Here is a 27,480-nt window from a genome sequence, read left to right as displayed (position 1 = left end):
ATCCCAGCTACTTGGAAAGCTGAGGCAGGAGAATCGCTTGAATCCCGGAGACGGAGGTTGCAGTGAGCTGATTGCACAATTGCAGGCAGGCAGGGGCAACAGAGTGAAATTGTGTCTCAAGAAAAAAATCACACATCCAGATAGCTAGGGTGTGGCCTGAGGAGCTTGTGGCCTATAGAAGGTGTCCTCAAAGGGGAGGGGCGGGGTAAGCTTTAATGATGATGGAGAGGAGGCATTGGTCATATACCTGAGTCAAGTTTTGTTCATCGCCAGATGAAAGCCAACTTCTTCCACCAGATTGCCTCCCAGCTGCTAGGTAGCATTTTGTGGTACATCTCAAGCGCCAGGTTGGGATAATAGGTCCCTTTCAGGTCTTAAAGACCTGGGTTAAGAAGTGAGAACAGAATTGTCTACAACTATAGAGAAGATGTTACCTATTTTAGGTGAATAAGCGTATTACGTAAGCACATGGGAAGAAAGGTTAAGAAGTCTAAGACCGTAAGTTTCCAGTTGTAGAAGCCTCTTGAAAGCGGAAAGCCCTTTTTTGAAAAGTACAGGCGGTATGATCTCCTCTAGTGGACCTAGCACTGGGTTAAGAGTCCCTCCAGACTCGTCACTGCAAGTCACTTATCTTTTCTAGGACTAAGTTTCTTCAATGGGAGATGAGGAGGTTGCACTAGATGACCTCGAAATTCCCTTCCAGCTTTAAATTCCGTCTTGTGACACTTGCTAGACTCGTTTTACTGGCCCTGGCGCTCCCCGGCTCCTCCCTTCCCTGCTGTGCCCGCATCCCGCACCAGAGGGCGCCGCAGGAGGGCCCGGGACAGCGTGCGGTGGGCGGAGAGGCAGAATCAGAGGAGCCTCCAGGAGGCGCGGTGATTGGCCGCCGCCGGGCGGGAGGGGGCGTGGGGAGGGAAGGGCAGAGCTGCGCGGTGACGTCGTGCCGGCGGGGGCGGGGCCGGGCCGCAGAGCGTGTGACGCTGCGGCCGCCGCGGAGCTGGGGATTAATGGGAAAAGTTTTGGCAGGAGCGGGAGGATTCTGCGGAGCCTGCGAGAGGGCGGCAGTGGCGCCTTAGGCAGCCGGGACAGGTCAGTCCGAGTCGGGGGAAGCGGGCGGAAAGCGGCGGTGGCGGGAAGCGGCGGGCCCGGACCGAGGCAGCCCCCAGGACTGGGGCGCAGGTCCCGGCGGCGGGGAGCGGGGTGCGGGGTGCGGGGAGCGGCCGGGGTCCGCGAGCAGCGTCGCGGCGGCTTCCAGATGCTCCGGCCCGGTCCGGTCAGCAGTCGTGCGTTGCAGTGCAGGCGCCCTGCCGCCTCTGCGCCCCCCGCCCTTGGACCCCCATAGCTGCTTGAGTGAGTACGAAACACTGGCCTCCGTCCACTCGACTCTGTGCCCCCTCTTGGGCCTCTTCGCCCCGTCTCCTCCTACTTATGAGAACCCCGTCAGGCCCGGGGGGGCCACTCCCATTTTTTCCCCTGTCTCTGACCTCCACTTTCTTTACCCCTTTCTGGTGTTCCCTAATCTGTTGCCCTATCTAGGGTCTTCTCGGGGATCTTTTCCTCTGTACCCCTTGTCTCCTGCCTTCATCCTTCCATCCTTGCTCTCCTTCCGCATCCCTGTCCCCTTCTTACTCTGTGTCCTAATCCCTCCTAGTATTATGGAACCCCATCCTCTTCCCCAGGGTGTTACTAGACTTTTTCCAACTCCGTGCCTGCAGTCCCTGTCTCCCTAAGCCTCTCTTACCTTGGCTCCCTGAGAGGGCCTGTTTTTGCTCGTCTTTCCGATTTCCTTCCTAACAGCCCTGTCCCCTGCATTCCTGTCGTCCACCTTCTTTTCCCTCCCTGTTCCTTTCCCCTGCTTCTGGGAGAAGCGTTAGCTTTCACTTGACTCTGCTTTCACTTGACCTGAGGTTGACATACCCATGGGGTGGGGTGGAGGTGTTCAGACCTTGATCGAATTAAGAGGCTGACTGACTAAAGGAAATAACAGATATATCTGTGTGGGAGAATTGACTTGGGTATTGCGTCAGAGATGATGTCCAGTTTGTGGGCCATTCTTCTCATCTCAGCTTTAATACTTCCCCTTTATGGGCCTGTTGACTTTCAGGAACCCTTGGGAAGAGACGGCGCTGAGTTGGATGTGTGCCACGGGTAGCTGGAGGCTTTGTCCAGTTCTTCTCCCCTTCCAGGAATCAGGGTTTTGTGTCTTTCCACTCTGGATGTATGGAATACGTTTATACCACGATACTCCAGCCTCTCTGCCCTCACTCCCACCCTCCACCCTGTGCTCCATCCCAAAGGGCTAAGAGCATTCTTCATAGCTGTGCTCCAGAAAATGTTTGTAGTCCTCAACCTTTTTCCTCTGTGCTGGCTCCAGAACTTTTTTTTCCCTGTTTGAGTTTTGAAATAGATTGCCGGCCTGTTAGCCCTGGGGCTGGCGGGCATCTGTCCCTTTTGTTATTGGTGGCTTGAAACGGCTGCTGATTTTCTCTCCTATCTCTTTGACAATCTTTGACCAACTGAATGTGCCTCTGACGTTGGTCACTGAACATGTTCTCTCGGAGTCTCTTCTCCCTCTTTTTCTTTATTCTTTTCTGAATCTAGGGAATCCAAATTCTCCCTATTTTTTTCCCCTGGGAGCTTAATTTCCTCTGCATGCAAGAGGAAGGGCAACCCCAAAGTTCTGTTCCCTTTGCCCAGGCATAGTGTGAGGTATCAAATTGAGAACTACTTGGGAAGGATGTGGGACTGCAGTAGTTAGACCTTGTCAGGAACCTGACCAGGCATATCTGCTTCCGGTCATGTAGATCATCTTCTCTGAGGCTCGAGAGCCCACCACCTTCCTGGTGTGTCTGGACGTTAAACTTACCAAGCAGAAAATTCTCTTCATATCCTTCAGTTTGAGCTCCTTTATTTGGTGTTGGTTCTCTAAAGAAATCTTTGAGAAATAATATATCCTTTGCTAAGTCTTCAAGAAATAACATATCCTTTGTTTCACCGGGTAACATACCCAATCTGATCTTGGAGGATTCTGAAAGTGTGATCCAGTCTCACATTTAGAAATGAAGGCTTGTCGTTTCATCTGGCTCCAGGTTTCTAGGACTTCCCTTTTGAGGATTGTGCTGTCTATCTTTGAGCCCAGATTGGACACAGGAGTTGGCAACCTTCAGGAGCTGTGATGGAGAGCCAAAGGAACCAGCTTGACCAGACTTTACCGTTCTGTAATCCTCTTGTGCGCTGTTTTCTATGAAAGCAATAGGATTGTGGATGACCTGTCGTTGAGCCAGTCGCCTCTTCACTGATCCCAAGACCCCCTTTGCAGCACTTGCAGGGATTTGGGCAGACTGGACCAGAAGGTTTCCTTGTTCCTGTGAATAGCATCTCTCCGGGGTTTTAGTGGATCATTCTAAAGAGGTTGAGGTAAAGTGTTGGGGGCAGATTTTTAGTCTAGTCTCTGGCTCCCAAGAAGGACCCTTTCTTACTCTTCTGAGCAGTTTGTTACTCCTGTCTGCACTTACCCCTTAGTAGGGCTCTCTGCTGTGGTGGCAGGTGAGAGGTTTGAGAACAGGTTAAGGCCGGTCCTTGTGGAGCAGCTTGGGCACCAGCAGCCTAGCTGGAAAGCTTCTTGCAGTTTGTTCACTCTGTCGTTTTCTGAGAAGGTAGTCGTGATTGTCAATTACCAAATTCCTTCCCATTCAGTGATTTTTGCAGAGCCTGGGTCTGGATTGTTTTTCTTTATTTTCTGACACAACGTTTTGTTCTGTTGCCCAGGCTGGAGTGCAGTGGCAGTATCATAGCGCACTGTAACCTCGAACTCCTGCACTCCAAGGGATCTTCTTACCTCAGCCTCCAGAGAAGCTGGGACTACAGGTGCATACCACCACACTCACTAAATTAAAAAAAGTTTTTTTTTGTAAAGACAGGCTCTCACAATATCTGGAACTCCTAGCTTCCAGCAGTCCTCCCCACCTTGGTGTCGCAGAGCACTGAGATGACACTGATTGCCAGTTTGGCTGCCTTTCTCCTTGCCTCTTTGCCACTGCCTGCTTGTATAACATGCCTCAACACATCTGGGAAGAATTGTTCCTACTCAGTCTTTCAACCCCACCTGTGGTCCCTTCAACCCCTTCCCTTAAGGCCTGGTAAGAGGATAGCCAGTGTAAGGCAGTGGCCTGGAAGCCATTAGGCCTCTGCTTTGGGCCTACAGCTGTCCTGACTGTTGTGCAAGCTGTCTTCAGGGCCTGCGGATCCTGGCACATCCTGGGGTAGTGCAGCTTCTCTCTCTCAGGAGTTGGACCTGTCACGTCTAAGGGCTTCAGCTGTATTCTGTCTCTGAGGCCCACCTCTCTGGGTGCCCCCTACAGGCTGGGAAGCTGAACAGTGGTGCCTTCCTCGTGTGCCTCTGGAGGGCCTGGAAATTGCGGGACCCAGCTCCACTGCCCAGCTTGGAAACATCCTCTTCTTCCTCCCTACCCAGGTCTCTGTGGGTTTTGTCCGTTCTGCCAGGCCCTTGCCTAAATGATGTCAGAAGCCCTGTGCCTGATGCCATTGTCTATGCCATGTGGTCCCAGATTACCTAATGGCTGCTTCTTGGAGACAGTTTGACATCCCTGAGCATTTTTCTCTGCCTTTGGAGCCAGCGGGAGGAGCTGCTTGCAACAGCAGAATTCCAGGGTGTCAGAGGAGAGCTTGGAGCTTACCTTGAGCCCGGCAGGGAGAACATGGCCCCTTGTATCCGGTTTCAGACATGTGGGTCTTCTTCCTTGACACATGGCTCCTAGCCTTCATAACTCAGCAGGCTGGTAACTAGGATGTGACTCCAGTTCAGTCTCCAGGGGCTTTGGTGAAGGAATCAACCATGACTCAGGACATCTTCATTTATGAGCTGCTACCCATGGGGGGTATTGGGCACCAGCTCCTTTCTTACCTTGCCTGCTCCTTCTGCCTAACCTGACAAAATCAGCAAAGCCAGTGTCTGCTTACTTGGGAGTGAGCAGACTCCTTCCAGGATTGGGGAAATATTTGCTGACTCAGGCTCAGAATCACATCTCAGGGTGGTGTGTAAGGGACGGACAAGGAGCCAGATTACCTTGGGAGCACTCTGTGAGTTACAATGTTTATAACTTATTAGAGTTGCTTTTAGGGCCCCTGGCACCTCTCAGCTAAAGCCGATTTTTTTTTCTGTCCTGCAGTGTTGTACAGTGTTTTGGGCATGCACATGATGCTCACACAGTGGCTTCTGCTCACCAACAGATGAAGACAGATGCACCGATGAGGTAATCCCATTTTCTTTACTCAGGGGTCTCTGACCATCCACTAACACGTGGTGCAGATTTAAGATCCTGACCTTGTAGATGAAATAATTTCACTAGGGCTAAGTCCCAGATTGCAGGTTCCTGTCACAGCATCTGGTACCAGTTGCTTATGCATAGTCTAGGCGTTGATTAAGTAATTATCAAATGTCTATGGCTTGCATAGTTTTTTCAGGAGCACGGAGATTCCCACCTTTGTGCCCATTAAAAGATAAACTCCACAGGGCAGGGACTTATTCTGCTGCCTTTGTGTCTAGGGTAGTGCCTGGCACAGAGGAGATACTGAATAAATATTTGTTGAATGAATAAATGAACAGACTTTTGTCTTTGCCTATATGTGTACCTAGGGTGCCAGGCCACTAAGATGGTGTCCATCATTCTCTCTTATTTAGGGAACAAATACATATACATACGTGTGTGTGTGTGTGTGTGTGTGTGTGTGTGTGTAAGGATGGTTTAAATTAGATGTCTTTTTTTTGAGATGGGGTTTTGCTCTTATCCAGGCTGGAGTGCAGTGGCACAATCTTGGCTCACTGCAACCTCTGCCTTCCAGTTCAAGTGATTCTCCTGCCTCAGCCTCCCAAGCAGCTGGATTACAGGCATGCGCCACCACACCCGGCTAATTTTTGTATTTTTAGTAGAGACGGGATTTCATCATGTTAGCCAGACTGGTCTCAAACTCCTGATATCAGGTAATCCAATGGCCTCTGCCTCCCAGAGTGCTGGGATTATACTGTGAGCCACTGCACACGGCGGGAACAAATATTTTTGAGTGCCAATTATGTGCCAGGCACTTTGGGAAATGATAATAGCAAAAAACAGATCCAGTCTCTGCTCTGCCTTATGGGTCTGTGGTTTGCTGGTATATATGAGAGCTGGCCATAGTATACAGAATTGTTTCTTCCATCTCTGCAGGGGTAGGGAGTTCTCACCAAGAGTCTGAACAATGCTCTGAGTTTCCCATTGCTGTTTCCATGTTCTCAGGATGCCTGGCAGATTTATAAACTCTCGGAAGTGGAGCTCCAGGGAATACAATGTTCATTGTCCTATTTGGAAGGCAGAGTTGTTGTGGGTCCCTGCTGGGGGCCGGGGGAAATGTGGGCCTCCTGTCTGATTTGTTTTAATCTCTGAAGTTCAGTGGTTCCAGTAGCTGTCTGTGGGCTTCACTTCCCCTTTTCTGCCTTTAACACCCTGCATGTTTTCCTGTTGTCAAACAGGGTGGTGAGTCCCCGTGTCTCCCTGTCCGTGTGGGTCAGGTTGTTTGTGGATCTTTCAGGAAGGTCCTGGGGTTGCGGGGGGGCCCTCCTGCTCTCATACCCATACCAAGTGCTTTCCTCTGAAGGGAATGTGAGGGAGGAAGAAGGGAGAAGTTTCAGAGGCTTCTGAGGTTCCCCAAAAGGGAAGAGGTTGAATTACCCCCTGAGCAGGGAGAGCTACTGAGTTGAACTGATTTGCTTTGTCATTTGATTTAGCAGTAGCTAGGCCCAGTGGCAGCAATTGTATATGCGTTTCTGGGGGTCATTTGTCCAGTTCATCCCTGAGCCTTGATCTCCCAGGTGCAGGTAGGAGCATCTTGTCTCCCCTCCCCTCCCCTTCCCTCCGCTTTTCTCTTTTTTCTGTTCTCTTCTTTCTTTTCTCTTCTCTTTATTTTCTTTCTTGATGGGGTTTTGCTATTATATTCTTGCCGTTTCTGGGCCACATTGGAAGAAGAATTAATGTCTTGGGCTACACATAAAATACGCTAACAATAGCTGATGAGCTAAAAATAAAAGTCACAAAATAATCTCATGTTTTAAGAAAGTTTACATATTTGTGTTGGGCTGCATTCAAAGCTGTCCTGGGCTGCATGTGGTCCATGGGTTGTGGGTTGGATAAGCTTGGCCTAGGCAGTCCTCTCACCACAGCCTCCTAGGTAGCTGGGACTGCGGGTGAACACCGCCATGCCTGGCTATTTGTTTTTTTTTTTTTTATTTAATGGGTACACAGTAGTACCCATTATATATTTATGAGGTACATGAGATGGTTTTGTTCTTTGTTGTTTTTTGTTTGTTTGTTTGTTTTTGACACAGATTCACTCTGTTACCCAGGCTGGAGTGCAGTGGCATGATCTCAGCTCACTGCAACCTCCGCCTCCTGGGTTCAAGCGATTGTCATGCCTTAGCCTCCGGAGTAGCTGGGATTACAGGTGCGTGCCACTACGCCTGGCTAATTTTTGTATTATTTAGAGATGGGGTTTTACCATGTTGTCCAGGCTGGTCTCGAACTCCTGACCTTAGGTGATCCATCCACCTTGGCCTCCCAAAGTCCTGGGATTACAGGCGTGAGCCACTGTGCCCAATCAAGATGTTTTGATGTAGGCATGCAGTGTGAAATAAACACATTCTAAAGAATGGTGTCTCCATCCCCTCAAGCATTTATCCATTGAGTTGCCAACAATCCACTTATAGTCTTTAGGTTATTTAAAAATATATAGTTCTTATTGACTGTAGTCATCCTGTTGTGCTATCAAATAGTAGGTCTTATTCTTTCTATATATTTTTTGTACCCATTAACCATTTGTACCTCACCCTGAAACTCCTCACTACCCTTCCCAGCCTTTGGTAACCATCCTTCTACCCTCTATGTCCATGAGTTCTATTGTTTTGATTTTCATATCCCATAAATAAGTGAGAACATGCGATTTGTCTTTCTGTTCCTGCCTTATTTCATTTAGCATAATGACCTTCAGTTTCATCCATGTTGTTGCAGATGACTGGATCTCATCCTTTTTTATGGCTGAATAGTTCTCCATTGTGTATATGTACTATATATTCATCTGTTGACTCAGGTCACTTCCAAATCTTAGCTATTGTAAACAGTGCTGCAACAAACATAGGAGTGCAGATATCTCTACAGTACACTGATTCCCTTTCTTCTGAATATGTTCTCAGCAATGGGATTGCTGGATCATATGGTAGCTCAATTTTTAGTTATTTTGTGGAACCTCCAAACTATTCTCCATAGTGGTTGTACTAATTTATATTCCCATCAACAGTGTGCAAAGGGTTCCCTTTTCTCCACATTGTTACTAGAATTTATTGCCTGTGTTTTGCATATAAGCCATTTAAAATGTATTTCTTTAGAGATAGCATCTTGCTCTGTCACCCAGGTTGGAGTGCAGTGGTGCGATCTTGGCTCACTGCAACCTCTGCCTCCTGGGTTCAAGTGATTCTTGTGCCCCAGCCTCCCGAGTAGCTGGGATTATAGGCATGTGCCCCCACACCCAGCTAATTTTTGTATTTTTAGTAGAGCTGGGGTTTCACCATGTTAGCCAGGCTGGCCTCAAACTCATGATCTGCCTGCCTTGGCCTTCCAAAGTGCTGGGATTACAGGTATGAGCCACTGCACCGCGCCTGGCTTATTTTTTTATTTTATAATGGAACTCTGTTTTTCCTAAATGTTGCAGATGAGTTACAACAAACAGAATGACAAACATCAAGGAAAACTGTCACTCGGCTCCTTTTTCACCATAGCAGCTATGTGGAAGCTGCTGCAGCTTCAATAAGGGCCACTGATATAAGCTATTTTAACTGGGGTGAGATGATATCTCATTGTAGTGTTTTTTTGAGCTGGAGTCTTGCTTTGTTGTGCAGGCTGGAGTGCAGTGGCATGATCTCGGCTCACTGGAACCTCTGCCTACCAGATTCAAGCAATTCTCCTGCCTCAGCCTCCCAAGTAGCTGGGACTACAGGCGCCCGTCACCATGCCTGGCTAATTTTTGCATTTTTAGTAGAGACAGGGTTTTCCCATGTTGGCCAGGCTGGTCTCAAACTCCTGACTTGAGGTGATCCACTTGCCTCAGCCTCCCAAAGTGCTGGGATTACAGGCATGAGCCACCATGCCCAGCCTCATTGTAGATTTGATTTCCATTTTTCTGATGATCAGTGTTACTGAGCACCTTTACATATGCCTGCTTGCCATTTGTATGTGTGTTTTTTTTTTTTTTTTTTTTTTGAGATGGAATCTTGTCCTTCTCACCCAGGCTGAAGTGTAATGGCACAGTCTAGGCTCACTGCAACCTCTGCCTCCTGGATTCAAGCAATTCTGCTTCAGTCTCCTGAGTAGCTGGGATTACAGGTGCCTGCCACCACGCCTGGCAATTTTTGTATTTTTAGTAGAGACAAGGTTTTGCCATGTTGGCCAGGTCTTAAACTCCTGACCTTGTGATCTGCCCACCTCGGCCTCCCAAAGTGTTGGGATTACTGGCATGAGTCACTGCAACTGGCCTCTATGTCTTTTTATTTGAGACAGAGCCTTGCTCTGTTACCCAGGCTGGAGTGCAGTGGCTCGATCTCCGCTCACTGCAACCTCCACCTCTCGGGTTCAAGCAGTTCTCCTGCCTCAGCCCTCTTGAGTAGCTGGGATTATAAGTGCACCCCACCACGCCCAGCTAATTTTTGTATTTTTTTTTTAATCCAAAATGTGTTTATTGAGATGGTTCCCGACTCATCTTGATTCAGAGTGCTTTTAGCGCTGCTTCCTCCTGAAAGAACATCCTTCTGTAAGCCTTGTTTTTCCTCCTGTAGGCTGGCAGAGGACAGTGGAGCAGCCAACACAAAACTACCATTTGTGCATGGCTGAAGACCATGGTGATTTTATAGCATCCTGGGCATTTCACATCCATGAAGTAGGAACTGGGGCTCAGCACCAGGCGTTTCTTCCTGCGTTTCCTCTTCTCCTCTTCTGGAGAGGGATGACGGAGATCCTTTGCAAGAGGCATGTTCTCGTGGGTAGGTTGTCCAATTTTTGTATTTTTATTAGAGATGGAGTTTCACCATGTTGGTCAGGCTGGTCTCGAACTCCTGACCTCATGATCCACCCACCTCGGCCTCCCAAAGTGCTGAGATTACAAGCATGAGCCGCAGCACCTGGCCCTGTATGTCTTCTTTTGAGAAATGTCTTATTACAATCTTTTGCCCATCCTTTGATCAGATTATTAGATTTTTTTTCCTATAGAGTTGTTTGAACTCCTTGTATATTCTTGTTATTAATATCTTGTCATATGGGTAGTTTGCAAATATTTTCTCCCATCCTGTGGGTTGTCTCTTCACTACACGTTGATAGTTTCCTTTGCTGTGCAGAAGCTGTTTAACATGATGTGATCACATTTGGCCATTTTTGCTTTGGTTGCCTGTGTTTGTGGGGTACTGCTCAAGAAATTTTTGCCCAGACGAGTGTCCTGGAGATTTTCTCCTATGTTTTCTTATAGTAGTTTCACAGTTTAAAGCCTTAGATTTAAGTCTTTAGTTTATTTTGATTTGGTTTTTGTATATGGCAAGAGATAAGGGTCTAGTTTCATTATTCTTCCTATGAATATCCAGTTTTCTGAGCACCATTTATTGAAGAGACTGTCTTTTCCTCAGTGTATATTCTTGGCACCTTTGTCAAAAGTGAGTTCACTGTAGGCATGTGGATTTGTTTCTGGGTTCTCTGTTCCATCGGTCTATGCGTCTGTTTTTTGTTTTTCTGTTTTGAGATGGAGTTTCACTCTTGTTGCCCAGGCTGGAGTGCAATGGTGCAATCTCGGCTCACCGCAACCTCCACCTCCTGGGTTCAAGCAGTTCTCCTGCCTCAGCCTCCCAAGTAGCTGGGATTATAGGCACTTGCCACCATGCCCAGCTAATTTTTTTGTATTTTTAGTAGAGATAGGGTTTCACCATGTTGGTTAGGCTGGTCTCAAACTCCTGAGCTCAGGTGATCCACCCACCTCAACCTCCCAAAGTGCTGGGATTACAGGCATGAGCCACCACACCCAGCCTGTGTGTCTTGTTTTCATGCCTGTATGATTCTCTTTTGGTTACTGTATCTTTGTAGTATAATTTGAAGTCAAGTAATGTAATTCCTCCAGTTTTGTTCTTTTTGCTTAGGATAGCTTTAGCTATTGGCCTTTTGTGGTTCCATATAAATTTTAGGGTTTTTTTTTCTATTTCTACGAAGAATTTCATTGGTATTTTGATAGGGACTTCATCCAATTTTTAGATTGCTTTGGGTTGTATGGACATTTTAAAAATATTGATTCTTCTAGTGCATGAACATGGAATATCTTTCCATTTTTTGATGTCCTCTTTAATTTTTTTCATCAGTGTTTTATAGTTTTCATTACAGAGATCTTTCACTTCTGTGGTTAATTTCTTTCTTTTTTTTTTGTTCTTTGCTGCATCTATACCACGTTAAGTTAATTTCTAGGTAATCAATTTTGTGTGGCTATTGTAAATGGGATTAATTTAAAAATTTTCACATTGTTCACTGTTGGCATGTAAAAATGCTACTGATTTTATTATTGTTGTTGAGACAGAGATGTTAGAGGGTGTCTGGTTCTATCTCCCAGGCTGGAGTACAGTGGCGCAATCATAGCTTGGCAACCTCTGCCTCCTCGGTTCAAGCGATTCTCATGCCTCAGCCTCCCCAGGAGCTGGCAGTACAGGTGTGCACCACCATGCCTGGCTAGTTTCTTTTTAGTTTTTAGTAGAGGAGTTTTGCCATGTTGGCCAGGCTGGTCTCGAACTCCTGGCCTCAAGCAGTCTGCCTGCTTCGGCCTCCCAAAGTGCTGGGGTTACAGGCATGAGGCAGTATGCCCAGCCTTGCTGCTAATGTTTGTATGTTGATTTTGTATCCTGCAACTTTACTGATTCTGTTTATTAGTTCTAATAGTTTTCTTGTGGAGTCTTTAGTTTTTCTTTTTTTAAGACGGAGTATCACAGTGTCACCCGGGCTGGAGTACGGTGGCGCGATCTCTGTTCACTGCAGCCTCTGCCTCTCAGGGTCAAGCATTTGTCCTGCCTCAGCCTCCTGAGTAGCTGGGATTACAGACGCCAGCCACCATGCCTGGCTAATTTTTTGTATTTTTAGGAGAGACGGAGTTTCACTGTATTGGCCAGGCTGGTCTTGAACTCCTGACCTCCTGATCCACCCACCTCAGCCTCCCAAAGTGCTGGGATTACAGGTGTGAGCCACCACACCCAGCTAGCTTTTTCCAAATATGATGTATTATCTGCAAACAAGGATAATTTGACTTCTTTCTTTCCAATTTGGGTGCCCTTAATGTCTTTCTCTTATCTGATTCCTCTAGCTAGGACTTTCTGCCTGGCTCATTAAAAAAAATTTTTTTTTCTTTTTTAGAGATAAGACCTTGCTCTGTTTCCCAGGCTGGTCTCCAACTCCTGCCTCAAGCCATCTTCCTGCCTCAGTCTCCTGAGTAGCTGGAGAAGTTTTCTTTCTTAGTTTCTGGCAAAGGTGAGCTTGTAACTTTATCGTATTTTTTAGTGTTAATCTCAAAAAACTATGGTTGTTGACATTTTAGTCTTTCTCACCTGAGGCACTTAACTTTATTTTATTTTATTTTTTTTGAGACAGAGTCTCACTCTGTCGCCCAGGCTGGAGTGCAGTGGCATGATCTCAGCTCACTGCAACCTCCACCTCCAGGGTTCAAGTGATTCTCCTTCCTCAGCCTCCTGTGTAGCTGGGATTATAAGCATCTGCCTTGGCTAACTTTTTTGTATTTTTAGTAGAGACAGGGTTTCCCCATGTTAGCTAGGATGGTTTTGATCTCCTGATCTTGTGATCTGCCTGTCTCAGCCTCCCAAGGTGCTGGGATTACAGGCATGAGCCACCGAGCCCAGCCCTCCTGAGGCGCTTCTATGGACCACATCTTGTTACAGGTGTTTCAGACATTCAGGCGTGATCCTTGGCTGACCCCACCCCCAGGGTGGGGAACCTCACTGAAAAAAGAATATGCACAAAAAATATTTTTTAAATGTTAGAGAACTGGCGAATACTAAGCACATGGTGCTGTATAAGGACACACATTTAGAGGAGTAAGTCATCACTGAAGGCTGGCATTGTCCCTGAAAAAACTGGGTCTGAGGTTGGGCTTGGAAAGAAAGGTGGCTTAATTTGAAGTCAACTTTAGAATATTGTAAAACAGCATTCTCAAACTTTTTGGCCTCAAGATCCCTTTAGATTCTTAAAAGTTATTGGAGAGCCCAAGGGCTTATGTTTACCATGTTAGAAATTAAAACAGGCTGGGCATGGTGGCTCACACCTGTAATCCCAGCACTTTGGGAGACCGAGGCTGGTGGATCACTTGAGTTCAGGAGTTCGAGATCAGCCTGGGCAACATGGTGAGATCCGCCTGTACAAAAAATGCACAAATTTGCTTGATGTGGTGGCACACACCTGTAATCCCAGCTACTTAGGAACCTGAAGTGGGAGGATTGCTGGAACCTAGGAGGCAGAGGCTGCATTGAGCCAAGATCGCACCACTGCACTTAGCCTGGGCAACAGAGTGAGACCCTGTCTCAAAAAGAAAAAAAGGAAGAAATTAAAACAGAGGAATTTTTTAAAGTTACTAATTTTTTCTTTTCTGTTGAAATCAGTGTCATAAGTAAAAAGGTTACTGATTTTTAAGAATTATTTAATATAATAAATGCACTACATGCCATCATAAATGACTTTTTAATGAAAAAGAACTATTTTTCAAAACAAAACAATTATTGAGGGGAGTGATGTTTTACATTTTTGCCAGTCATTTTTTTTTTTTTTTTTTTTTTTGGTGCCTGGTTTAATAAAAGACAGCTGAATTCTTACATCTGCTTCTAGATTCAATCTCTTGTGGTATGTTGTTTTGTTTGAAAGATATGACAAAAAATCTGGCCTCACATAGATATGTGGTTGAGGAAGGGAGGAGTATTTTAATAGCCTTTGCAGATCATGTGGGTATTCTTCTGTTCTTTGATTACTATACTATACTATGCTATACTCAGCAAAGGTTAGTTGCAATATGGAGTTTGAAACTTTACCAACAGACTTTTCATACTTTCTGCCATTAAAATCCATTGGTCTGAAATGGGACCTAACGAAACTCCACAGCTTCTGCACGGCAAAAGAAACAGTCAATAGAGTGAATCGGCAACCAACAGAATGGGAAAAAAACTTTTGCAGTTTACCCATCTGACAAAGGGCTGATATCCAGAATTTACAAAGAACTCAAACAGATTTACAGGAAAAAAACAAACAAGCCCATTCAAAAGTGGGCAAAGGATATGAACAGACACTTTACGAAAGAAGACATATATGAGGCCAACAATCATATGAAAAAATGCTCATCGTCACTGGTCATAAGAGAGATGCAAATCAAAACCACATTGAGATACCATCTCACGCCAGTTAGAATGGCGATCATTAAAAAATCTGGAGACAACAGATGCTGGAGAGGATGTGGAGAAAAAGGAACACTTTTACACTGTTGGTGGGAGTGTAAATTAGTTCAACCACTGTGGAAGACAGTGTGGCGATTCCTCAAGGCCTTAGAAATAGAAATTCCATTTGACCCAGCAATCCCATTACTGGGTATATATCCAAAAGACTATAAGTCATTCTACTATAAGGACACATGTACACGAATGTTCATTGCAGCACTGTTTACAATAGCAAAGACTTGGAATCAACCCAAGTGCTCATTGATGATAGACTGGATTGGAAAAATGTGGCACATATACACCATGGAATATTATGCAGCAATCAGAAATGATGAGTTTGTGTCATTTGTAGGGACATGGATGAATCTGGAGAACATCATCCTCAGCAAACTGACACAAGAACAGAAAACGAAATACCGCATATTCTCACTCATAGGTGGGTGATGAAAAATGAGAACGCATGAACACAGAGAGAAGAGTACTAAACACTGGGGTCTATTGGGGGGAAATGGGGAGGGCTAGTGGGAGGGGGAGGTGGGGAGGGATAGCCTGGGGACAAATGCCAAATGTGGGTGAAGGGGAGAAAGGAAGCAAAACACACTGCCATGTGTGTACCTATGCAACTGTCTTGCATGTTCTGCACATGTACCCCCAAACCTAAAATGCAATAAAAAATTAAAAAAAAAGAAAAAAAAAATCCATTGGTCTGTCTTGCACTTTGAATGGATCTTTTACTTTCAATTGGTTATTGGGAAATATTGTTTCATTGAGTTATGTAGATCTTCCGAATGTTGACACATTTTATTTTACATTGTCAAAAAACCATATTCATTAGTATCACCACTGATCTCATTTTAAAAAGTCTTTAAGTATTGGGAAGCTGTTAGGCTCGCAGTGGCCAATGCATGTTTTCTAAATTTGAGTTTTCTCTTGAAGCTTGATTTTTACCATTGGTAACATACTGTTGGTTCTTTTGTTCTATTTTATTTGAGATAGGGTCTCCCTCAGTCACCCAGGCTGGAGTACAGTGGTGCAATCATAGCTCACTTGCATCCTTCAACTTCTGGGCTCAAGCAGTCCTCCTTCCTCAGCCTCCAGAGTAGCTGAGACCACAGGTATGTGCCAGCATGCCCAGCTTTTTAAAAAATTTTTTGTAAAGATGGGGTCTTGTGATCTTGCTACATTGACCAGGCTGATCTTGAATTCCTGGCCTCAAGTGATCCATCTGCCTCAGCTTCCCAAAGGCTGAAATTACAGGCATGAGCTGCCACACCCAGCCCTTTCTTCCACCCCCCCTAGACTGGGTCTCGCTCTGCTGCCCAGACTGGAGTGCAGTGGTGAATTCTTGGCTCACTGTAGCCTTGACTTCTGGGCTCAAGTCATCCTCCCACCTCAGCCTTCCAAGTAGCTAGGACTACATGCATGCACCATCATGCCCACCTCATTTTTTAACTTTTTGTAGAGATCAGATCTCCCTGTGTTACCCAGGCTAGTCTCAAACTCCTGAGCTCGAGCCATTCTCCTGCCTTGTCCTCCCAAAGTGCTGGGATTAAAGGCATGAGCCACTGTGCCTGGCCAGTTCTTTTATTTTTTTTTTTCGAGACAGAGTCTCACTCTGTTGCCCAGGCTGGAGCACAGTGGTGTGATCTCAGCTCACTGCAACCTCCACCTCCCAGGTTCAAGCAAATCTCCTGCCTTGGCCTCCTGAATAGCTAGGATTATAGGTGTGTACCACCACACCTAGATAATTGTGTATTTTTTAAATTAGAGATGAGGTTTCATCACGTTGGCTAGGCTGATCTTGAACTCCTGACCTCAAGTGATCTGCTCACTTTGGCTTCCCAAAGTGCTGGGATTACAGATGTGAGCCACTGTGCCTGCCAACTAGTTTTTTTTGAATTAACAATCTCACTTCATCCATTTTCAAGAAAAAGTCTGTCAGATAGTAAAGTCTAAATAATTATCATTTGCCTGTTAATCTTTCTGGTAAAAATGGTGTTTCATGAAACAAGTGTCTAGTTTAGCTTGCAACTCATTCACACAGTGCTTTTCCTATTTATTTATTTTATTTAAAAAAATTTTTATTTTTTTTAGACAGTGACTCACACTGTCACCTGGGCTAGAATGCAGTGGTGCAATCTCGGCTCACTACAACCTCTGCCTCCCAGGTTCAAGCGATTCTCCTGCCTCAGCCTCCCAAGTAGCTGAGATTACAGGTGCCCACCATCACTCCTGACATTCTTTGTATTTTTAGTAGAGACGGGGTTTCACTATGTTGGCCAGGCTGGTCTCGAACGCCTGACCTCATGATCCACCTGCCTCGGCCTCCCAAAGCTGGGATTATAGGTGTGAGCCACCGCGCCCAGCTATTTACTTTTTTTTTTTTTTAAGAGACAGGGTCTCATTCTGTCACCCAGGCTGGAGTGCAGTGGGGCGATCTCGGTGCACTGCAGGCTCAAACTCCTGGGCTCAAGGGATCCTCCTACTTCTCCCAAGTAGCAGGGACTACAGATGCACACCACCAGGCCGGCTAATTTTTAAAATTTTTGTAGAGATGGGCCTTACTATGTTGAGGCTGGTCTCAAATTCCTGACCTCAAGTGATCCTGAGGAGAATCACTCATGCCCAGGAGGTTGAGGCCGCAGTGAGCCATGTTTGCACCACTGTACTCCAGCCTGGGTGACAGAGTAAGACCCTGTCTCTAAAAGAAAAAGAAAAAAAAGTCCTGTCTTTCTTTTTTTTTTCTTATATAATTTTATTTTAATCAGGCAGCCCTCAGAATCATAGCAGATTCAGAGAGACTCCCCCAAAAAGTTCTCTTTCATGCCTAACTTCTGCTCAGCCTCATCGTCACCTCAGCTACTCCCCTGAGAACATTACTAAGTTCTCCACAGCTAATGGCAACTGAGCTTGGAAAGAGTTCTCTTCTAGGAGGATGCTGAAGGGAGGTGCTCCAAGTAGTGTGGGAAAACCGCTTCATGCTTAAGTTCACTTCCATATCATGATACTAAAAGATACCTAACAGCTGATTTTTTTTTTTTTTGAGATGGAGTCTTACTCTGTCTCCCAGGCTGGAGTGCAGTGGCATGATCTTGGCTCACTACAGCTTCCGCCTCCCAGGTTGAAGCGATTCTCCTGCTTCAGCCTCTTGAGTGGCTGGGTTAACAAGGCATGTGCCACTATGCCCAGCTAGTTTTTGTATTTTTAGTCCCGAACTTCTGACCTTGTGATCCGCCTGCCTTGGCCTCCCAAAGTGCTGGGGTTATAGGCGTGAGCCACCTCGCAGAGTTCCTTGCCACCACTCCAGTGGAAGTACAAGCCAACTTTGCTCTCCAACCGGCAGCACTAGCCAAGCAGGCCACCCTGCACTCTCTCCTCACAAACACATTGTTCTAGAGTTTGTCAGAACCCAGAGCTCTACTCATTACCTCCTTTTCCAGACAATTAAGGAAGGCATGCTCTTCGTTTCCCTTAATTGCCTAAAACATCTTCATGTTTGTAGAGGTTGACTTTCTTTGCCTCCTAGTTCCTGTTTCTCTAGTATAGGACTTCTCAGGCCTAGCACTGTAAACATACTGGGCTGGATAATCATCTCTTGTGTGGGCTGTTTGTGCATTTTAGGATGTTGAGCAGCATCCCTAGCTTCTACACACCAAGTGCCAGTGACACTCTCCCCTCCCCTACTGTAAAACCCAAGAATGTCTGCAAACATTGCCAAATGTCCTCTAGGGGGCAAAATCTCCCCTGGCTGTCACTGCTGTATCATTTCTTCACTAAATCCTGCTGTTCAGCTGGGTCCACTGGTGAACCTCACATCAATAAACCTGGTAAGAGAAATGTATTGTTCTTACATTAGAAGTTTACCCTCCTCAGTTACATCACTGGCCCTTGAGGGCTTTGGGGAGAAGCGATGCGAAATGGTTCAGAATTAGCAGCATATTCCAAAGAAGTAAGAAAGCATCTGATGTCCACACAACAGAGGAGAGTGTCCACGGTGTACAGTTATCTTCTGGAGCGGTTTCTCTTCATGTTTCTCAGGGTGTGCTTCTCCAAGTCACTTTTGGTCTGGATAGAAGCCACCTTCCTATAGCCTCCAGAGGTGCCATGTAGACCAGGTCACAGCGTGCAGATTGCCATTGACCTGCCCATTCCTAGTGTTTGATGTGGTGCTCATGGCACTCTGACCACATCAGCTTTCCTCTCCAAGCCCAGATGGATTCAGAATCCTCCACCCCAAGCAGCACATCTGCCATCCTGGGGTTTGTTCTGGGGCTTGTTCATATGGTTCAGACCATTTCTTTGCAGCCCGCTCTCCTGTGTGAAAGCCTTTAGGAAAGTTCGGAGGTCCTGATGGATTCCCCTCAACCCTCAGCACACACATCCTGGAATATACACCTCAGCCGTCCATTGGGGGCTTTAGGCTGGAGAAGAGAAAACTGCTTTTCCCTTTCAAGGTGGTCCTCCAAGGGCCAGAATGCTCAGTTCCATAAAATGAACTCTCCTTTGCCTACGTTTTTTTTTATTTTGAGACATAGTCTCATTCTGTCCCCCAGGCTGGAGTGTAGTGGTGCAGTCTCGGCTCACTGCAACGTCTGCCTCCCAGGTTCAAGCGATTCTCCTGCCTCAGCCTTCTGAGTAACTGGGATTACAGGTGTGTGCCACTTCACCTGGCTGATTTTTGTGTTTTTAATAGAGATGAGGTTTCACTATGTTGGCCAGGCTGGTCTCTAACTCCTGACCTCCAGTGATCCACTCGCCTTGGCCTCCCACAGTGCTAGGATTACAGGTGTGTGCCACTGCACCTGGCCTGCTGCCTACTTAAATACAAATAGTTACAGTGAGGCCGGGCGCGGTGGCTCAAGCCTGTAATCCCAGCACTTTGGGAGGCCGAGGCAGGTGGATCACGAGGTCAACAGATCGAGACCATCCTGGTCAACATGGTGAAACCCCGTCTCTACTAAAAATTACAAAAAATTAGCTGGGCACGGTGGCGCATGCCTGTAATCCCAGCTACTCAGAAGGCTGAGGCAGGAGAATTGCCTGAACCCAGGGGGCGGAGGTTGCGGTGAGCCGAGATTGCGCCATTGCACTCCAGCCTGGGTAACGAGCGAAACTCTGTCTCAAAAAAAAAAAAAATGTTACAGTGAAAGAAAGACCCTGGCCTGGGATGCTGCCAAGGCTCCCAATCTGACACTTATTTTATGTGGACCAGGGATCTGAACTGTGTTTCTTCCAGACTTTTGGAGCTTGCTTCCTTGGTGTTAAGCTAAATAGTGGCCCCCAAAATAAACCCCTTTATAACTTCTGCAACATGTGAATATCAGGTGAGAAAATGGACTTTGCACATGTGATTAAGTTAAGGATCTTGAGATGAGGGGATTATCCTGAATTATCTACGTGGACCCCTAAATGCAATCCCAAATGTCTTTATAAGGGGGAGCCAGAGAGAGAGAATGGACACAGGAGAAGGAGGCAATGTAACTACCTCAGCAAGATACTACACTGCTGGCTTTGGAGGTGGAAGAGAAGGCCAAAAACGCAACGAATATAGCTTTGGAAGCTGGAAAAGGCAAGGAAACTGTTTTCCCCTAGAACCTCTGGAGGAAATGTGGCCTTGCCAACACATTCATTTTAGCCCAGTGAAAGTAATTTTGGATTTCTGACCTCCAGAACTGTAAGAGAATAAATGTTTTGTTCTAAGTCACTAAGTTTGTGGTAATTTGTTACAGTGTAATAGGAAACTAATACAGTGCTCATCTGCCTCCAGGTACAGTTGGTGGCTTGGCTGATCCCCGTGTTCTTATTTTAAGGCATCCCTCTCACGGCACAAGGAGAGCATAGGCCCAGCCCTTTTCTGAACGAAATATTTGAAACAATCTGCACTTTGGGGAAATCTGTTGAGGAGTTCTTGGGCGCAAGAGAGGAAGCCTCAGATGGTATCTGATCCTTGCTTTGGAACTCTCCCAGCACCTTCAATGATGTTAGTAACAAGAGTTCTTTCAGACCAGTGAGGATCTAGGATTATTAACATGTGATTCTAATTCCATCTTCCCCTTTCCTACTCCATTTATTCAACAGATGTTTTTTGGGTACCTTTTATGTGCTAGGCACTAGGGATGAAGGGATAAATAAAGCAGATAAAAAATCTTCTGCTCTTGCCGGGTGCAGTGGCTCATGCCTGTAATCCCAGCACTTTGGGAGACTGAGGCGGGTGGATCACAAGGTCAAGAGATTGAGACCATCCTTGTCAACAAGGTGAAACCCCGTCTCTACTAAAAATACAAAAATTAGCTGGGCATGATGATGCGCACCTGTAGTCCCAGCTACTCAGGAGGCTGAGGCAGGAGAATTGCTTGAAGCCAGGAGGCGGAGGTTGCGGTGAGCCGAGATCGCGCCATTGCACTCCAGTCTGGGTAACAACAGCGAAACTCCATCAAAAAAAAAATCTTCTGCTCTTATGGTAACTGAGGTGGGGGAAAGGGAAGGAGCCAGAGTTGACTAACAGCACGTTGAGATGGCTTTAGATGCACTGTAGAAAACTAAGCAGAAAGGGGGTAGTGGCAGTTTCACATGGACGGCCAGGGAAGGCCTGACCACAAAGGTGACATTTTAGCGGAAGGAGGGAGCATGAGCCATTGTGGGAAGAATCCCACAGGCAGAGGGAAAGCAAGTTCCAAGGCCCTGCGGTAGAACACAGCTGAGGTGTTCAAGGCATAGAGAAGGGCCAGTGTGGCTGGACAGAGGGAGAGAGGAGACTAGTAGATGAAGTCAGAGATGCGATTCGTGGCGCCAAAGCACCATCACATCTTTTACTGTGCTTGGCCCTTTGCCCATTCCCTCTCCTCTCCTCCCCCTCACACCACCTCACGGGTTTTAGGCCCGTGTTCCTTGGTTCCTTTCCATGGGATATTTATCACGTCATACTTAGGGACTATCAGCAGGCAAACACAGTCATTTAAAAGTGTTAGAAGAGGGGAAAAGCAATCTCCTCTTTCTGATTGATGGAAGCAGTTCCACATCAGTGTTGGCATGGCACTGTGTACCTAGTAGTGCAGGCTGGCCACTCACCACACAGTTCTTGGTGGTTTCTGGGATGCTCCCCTCCATGGCCTTCCTCAGCCCATGAGGAAGTCCAGGCTTCTGGGCCCCCTGTTTCTTTCCATTCCACCCTTCTTGATCTCCCTAGTGCGGCTCCCACAGCTGACTTCTGTCCCCATCTGTGTCTAATACCCTTTCCATGGCAGAGCCGGTAGATAACCCAGTAACACTCTGAGTAGACTATGGCTCCCACACATTGAATGCAATGTGCCAGTCACTCCGTATATCACTTTGTTTTATGCACACAGCAACCCTAAGAGGTAGGAATCATTGTACCCCTTTTAGAGATGAGGATACTGAGGCTCAGACTGGTTAGGAAAATTGCCTAAAGTTGCACAGCTAATGAATGGGAGAGCTGGGATTTGAACCCAAGTGATTAAAGCCCATGTCTTTGATCACTACATAGCAGGGCTTTCTAGGAAGGATGGCTGGCTGGATCTAATTGTTCCAGTTTGGAAAGTACCTGCTTGACTGGCCAGACTGATGTTGGCTTCAGAGAATAGCAGTCTCTTGTTGGTCCCTGAGCAGAAGCAAAATTTTGGCAGGCTGGGCATGATGCAGAGGCCTCCTGCAGAGTCTCATTCTAGGTCAGTGGACAGAGCAGGCTCCGAGAATGGTCGTGCATACCGGCTCCCTGGATCTGCTCCAAGATAGTGAGCAGCCCTTTGGCTAAGGGAGGAGGAATTGAGAGGCAAGCCTGACCCTCGCTGAAAGAAATATTTGCATGGAGTTTGTGAAGTAAGTCCTTTCCTAAGAGTGGGTATGGACACTCAGGAATGACTAAGAATGAGTGGGTGACAGTGCCGTTCCCCAGATCAGTGAATCAATTGGCGGTCCAGGGGCTAGTTGTGGTATTTCCTGTGGCCCCCTGAATAATTGTTCTTCTGCTGGATAGTGGTCTCAGAGGCTGAGTAAGGACTGAGTGGGCCGCTCCTGTGTCGACCAAAAAACTGACAGGTGTGCCCCCAATTTTTAAAGTGACCCTGGGCTCCTGGGGGCTTAATAAATAAGAGCCCCGGCCCCATCAATTCTGGCTTTCTAAATTGAGAATAGCCCTCAGTGGGTTTCCCTGAGTTGTTTCTTGACTTCTCCTTTCTGGGCACTCGTTCTTCCAGTGGCTTATCTGTCGGCAGTACCCACACTGGTTGCATTCTAGGCTGGGCTGGGGACCCCAGGGGCTCCCCGTTGGGGTTCCCTGTCCCCATGGGATAATTCAGGTTTCCTGAAGAGCTGCGATTACTGCTTTAGTAACTCTCTTATCCTGTCTGGCTTCTGAAGTGTCCCTACTGTAAAAAACTTTTTGGGCAATTTCCAACAATTGGGACAAACTCATTCCCTGAAACCCCTCTAACTTCTGTAACTTTCTTTTAATATCTGGGGCTGACTGGGAAATGAAAGCCAGATTGATGACCTGCTGATTTTCTGAAGCCTCAGGGTCAATAGGAGTGTAGGTGCGATAAGTGTCCTGTACGCTCAGGGAAGGCAGCTGGCGACTCCTGCGGGCCCTGAGTTACAGTCCCTACCTTGGAGAGGTTAGTGGGCTTCAGTTGGCTCCCCTAATCCCTTCTAGTAGGTACCAGTGAAAGTTGTTCAAAGCCTGTAGACCCGCTGAAGTGTTTGGGTCTCACTGGGGTCGGGTGGAAGGGAAAATTTCATTAATTTTCTCCCAGTGGTCCTCCACCGAGCCTCCCCCTGTTCCAACTATGGCCTTATGGGCTCCTGTCTAATTCTGCCCCTTTCTTCTGCAGTAAACAGTATTAGGAGTAATTGTTGACAATCATCCCAGGTGGGGCAGTGAGTTAGTAAGATAGACTCTAGGAGTCCTGTGAGCACCTGGGGCCTTTCAGAAAAGGGGGAGTGTTGAGTCTTCCAATTGTATAAGTCACTGGAAGAGAAGGGGATGTGGATGAAGAAAGGGCGGCCCCAGCTACCTCCTTCCATTGGGGGCATCTCTCGAAGGGGTAATACCTGGGGTGGGTATGGAGCCCCGCTATGGGTGTGGAGTGGGGACAAGGGCTGGCTATCAGTGCTGTCTGGAGAGGGGTGCTGAGACCCCTGTTCAGAGGGCAAGGGCTGGCTATCAGTGCTGTCTGAAGAGGGGTGCTGAGACCTCTGTCCAGAGAGTCTAAAATAAGGTGGAGGTAATTCTAGATCCTCTTCTGGGGTGGGGAGAATGGTCAGCGCAGTAGGGGCCTTCTTTGGGCCGGCTAACATGACCTGAAGCCAAGCCTGTTTTATGCAGCGCTTTAGCCATGGGATAGGCTGTTGGACTAAACCCAACCATTGGTCGATGTATGGAAACTGGTCAGGGTATCCAGGAGTTTCTGCAACCATTTTCCGTACAGCCTGAATAATTTTTGGGTTGTAGGTTCCAGTATCTGGTCACCCAACTCCAAAAGATGGCCATTCTAGCTCACACAAAGAGCAGAGTTTTCCAGGGGTTAATTTCACCCCATATTGGCCTGAGAATCCAACCTTGAAGTTGTCCATCATGCATTGGGGGAGGGTACAAGGCCGGGAGCTAGACGACCCCATTTGTGTGTGTGTGTGTTTTTTTTTAATGCCAAATTTCCCTTAAGAGATTTCACTAATTTAAAACTGGCTTTACTGAGGATTTAAACCAACAACCTTGCAGTTGCAAATGCTGCACCCTGAGGCTGTGTGGCCTGCCTGAAAGCCAGGTGGGGCTGGTGGCCAGCAGAGAAAAAAAAAAAAAAAACTTTTTGCATCACTTTAAAACGAAGCTCCCAGCCACTGGGCCAGCTTCGAGTTCCCCACCCCTGTGGCTTTTTTTTTTTTTTTCTTGGTCGCCTTGACACAGGGACTCTATAAAGCATTAAATTTCTCTCTCCTTATTTTTCTCCACTCTCTTCTCTGTCTCCTCTCTTACTTTCTTGTCCTCTCTCTTCTCTCTTCTGTCTACTTTCTCTCTTTCTCTCTGTTCTTCCCTGTTTCTGTTTCTTTTGACAGAAGAGACAATTGCTCCTTTTTTTACCCTAAACGGGCAAAGATGGGTGGTAAAGAGAATTTAAAGTTTAAATCAAACTTATTTAAAGTTTTATTCTCTAAAACAGAGAAAAAAAGCTACACCCAAGTTATCGGGGGCAGAATTTTCTCTCAGATATGAAAAAAGAAGAATGAGGCCTCAATGATAGTATAAGAAGAAGAAAAGGAAAGAGAACAGAATTATTTCCAGAGGTGTAAACTAAATTAGAGTTTCTTGAAGTCAATGGTCACTTAGCCAATGGAGAATATTATCCACCTCAAGAATAACAGGTCTAAACCACTGTTTTTCAGCTAACAGGAGTCTAACAAAACCAGAAAATTTACAAAAAGGACAGTACCACATATAGGATTGACTGACAAAGGATGGGCGCCCCCCAGATGGGAGACCAGTCTGTTGCCTGCCCAGCCACGTTCCCAGAGGGATGTTTCAGGGGCATCTTGGCTAAGGTGTATCTGTATAATCCCCAGGCCTGGTCACCTCAGGATGGAGATCCGAGTAGGACAGCTCTGAAGTGAATCACCATTATGCCTTATGACACTCCCATGGAACCGCAGGTGAAGGCCGACACAAGCCCTGTAGCGGGGACTACATATATACACATTCACTCTCTCATTCACACAGAATTTATGGAAAACAATCGAATGCTGGTACCTATTATATCAGCTACCAGATGCTGATACCCACTGTACCAGCTACCAGAAGGCTGACACCCACTGTGTCCACCACCAGGAGCCTCAAGTGACATCTCAGTAAGGCTTGCCTGGTCAGAGTTGCAATGACTGCATCCAGTCCCCTGACTCAGGCCCCCCTTGAACTAGTTCCCAGATTCCAGACCAGATTGCAGACCAAACTTACCTTTGGAGGCTTTTTAAGACCCTGAAGAATTTTGGGTGAACGTTGGCCGGGTGGTTGCTTATCCTCCATGGTGGCACTCTGGGGCCCTGGGACAGCTCAGGGGGTGCTTCCCCTAGAGGCCTGCAAGGTGGGAGCGGCCGCCCAGGCAAGAGTCTAAGATGGCTTTTGTCTGGTGATGGACAAAGATAAATCTCGCTGGGGTCTCCAAAATGATGTACTGGCCCAAGCATAGAAAGTCAACACCAAGACAAAAGTATGCCAAATTGCAGGGTCTTTATTGCCAGCGGACACAGAGGACTCACATCTCTCCAACCTGTGGCCCCGAAAGGAGGGTGACAAGACCTTTTTATGCCCCAAAACCACCTCTGGGATGAGGGTGTGGGGTGGGGGTGGGGCTGAAAGGATTTCAACAATCTGAGGGCCAGGGGATTCTGTAAATCACCTTCTGGGTGGAGATGAGGGTGAGGGGATTCCGGACATTCCAAGGGCCAGGGAACTATTTGACATTCTGATTGTTACTTAAGTGGTTCACAAAAGCCAAGATTAGCATTCGTTTACACATTGTCTGGGTAGGGTGGCGATCACCATTCTTAATTACTTATTCACATTTGGGTTATAGAGAGCAGTTTCAACAGAAAGCTGAGGTATGGTTGAGGTCTGCAGTTTTATGGGGCTTTTTACCATGTCACAATGGTAATTAGAAAACCAAGTGCTCAATTACTAGCCCTCTGTGAGTACAAGCCTCTAAGTACAGACACCAGGGTGTAAAAGGGGATGCTCCCTAATATCCATAAGAGAGCATCAAAGTGGGGGATGAAGTGGAAATTTTGCCCAGGATTTTGTCAGCACATACTCAGCAACTGTCCCTATTTTAAAACTGCCCCTATTTTTGTTAGTAACTGCCCCTTTCTGCTTCTGTACCTCAGTTTATTGCTTACTAACTGGAAAGCCTTAAGGGAAACTGCCACTTCGTCTAAAACCTGCTGCATTGTCTAAAGTCCTGAGTTACTTCCCCTGCCCCTTTACCTGTAAAAACTGTGTACTTTGCCCAGCTACCCGACCACGGCCAGTCTTCCCTGGACACCATGAACCACACGGTCCAAACCTTCTTCACTCCCACCAGCACCAGCCGTCCCCGGACTATGAGATGCTGAAGGAGGAACATGAGGTGGCTGCGCTGGGGGCGCCCCACAACCCTGCGCCCCCGACATCCACCGTGATCCACATCCGAAGCGAGACCTCCGTGCCCGACCATGTCATCTGGTCCCTGTTCAACACCCTCTTCATGAACTCCTGCTGCCTGGGCTTCATAGCGTTCGCCTACTCCGTGAAGTCTAGGGACAGGAAGATGGTTGGTGACCTGACCGGGGCCCAGGCCTACGCCTCCACCGCCAAGTGCCTGAACATCTGGGTGCTGATCTTGGGCATCCTCACGACCATTCTGCTGATCATCATCCCAATACTGATTCTGCAAGCCTATCAGTAGATCAGAGGAATCATCCCGGCCAGGGGCTCTGCCTGTGACCTGTCTCCCACGCACTCCTGCTTCCATTCCTCTCCTTGCCCCCAGCTGATCCTGTATCAGCCTTTTTCCCTCACACACTTTTCCACAGTTGTGTTCAATAAAGTGCACATGTTCCTGGAAAAAAACCAAAAAACTGTGTACTTTTCTTAGCTGGGGTCCAGACTTTTGGGTGTGAACCCTTCTGGGCCTGCTGATGTAATAAAGTGTGTCCCTCTGATCACCTGAGTGCCACTTGGGTTTCTTGTTGGGTAAGATTTTCCAGAACATCCATACTTTTTGCCAAAGTGGCTGTACTAACTTATATTCTGACCACTAGCAGTGTAAGAGTGTTCTCTTTTCACCATATCTATGCCAATGTCTACTATTATTTGACTTTTTAATTACGCCCATTCTTGCAGGAGTAAGGTGGTATCTCATGGTCGACCCTGTGTGACCCCCTTGTAGACCCCT

The 27,480-nt window shown here is 46.9% G+C and overlaps 1 non-coding gene and 2 pseudogenes across 2 annotated transcripts; 1 reads left to right on the top strand and 2 right to left on the bottom strand.

Annotated features, from left to right (window-relative positions):
• Nucleotides 1-999: 999 nt before the first annotated feature.
• Nucleotides 1,000-27,245, top strand: LOC144582083 (interferon-induced transmembrane protein 3-like; annotated as a pseudogene). Its single transcript, XR_013533942.1, has 4 exons — nucleotides 1,000-1,089; nucleotides 5,190-5,273; nucleotides 25,118-25,204; nucleotides 26,558-27,245. The product of XR_013533942.1 is annotated as an interferon-induced transmembrane protein 3-like (transcript).
• LOC128931961 (small nucleolar RNA SNORA16B/SNORA16A family) lies at nucleotides 8,729-8,861 on the bottom strand. The gene has a single exon (XR_008481108.1). It is a non-coding gene; the product is annotated as a small nucleolar RNA SNORA16B/SNORA16A family (small nucleolar RNA).
• On the bottom strand, nucleotides 9,688-10,068 carry LOC128931751 (small ribosomal subunit protein eS27 pseudogene; annotated as a pseudogene).
• Nucleotides 27,246-27,480: the final 235 nt, after the last annotated feature.

The sequence above is a fragment of the Callithrix jacchus genome, chromosome 4, assembly GCF_049354715.1.
Source record: "Callithrix jacchus isolate 240 chromosome 4, calJac240_pri, whole genome shotgun sequence".
Classification (NCBI taxonomy): Eukaryota; Metazoa; Chordata; class Mammalia; order Primates; family Cebidae; genus Callithrix; species Callithrix jacchus.
The sequence above is the reverse complement of the archived record's forward strand: the minus strand, read 5'-3'. Positions and strand labels throughout refer to the sequence as shown.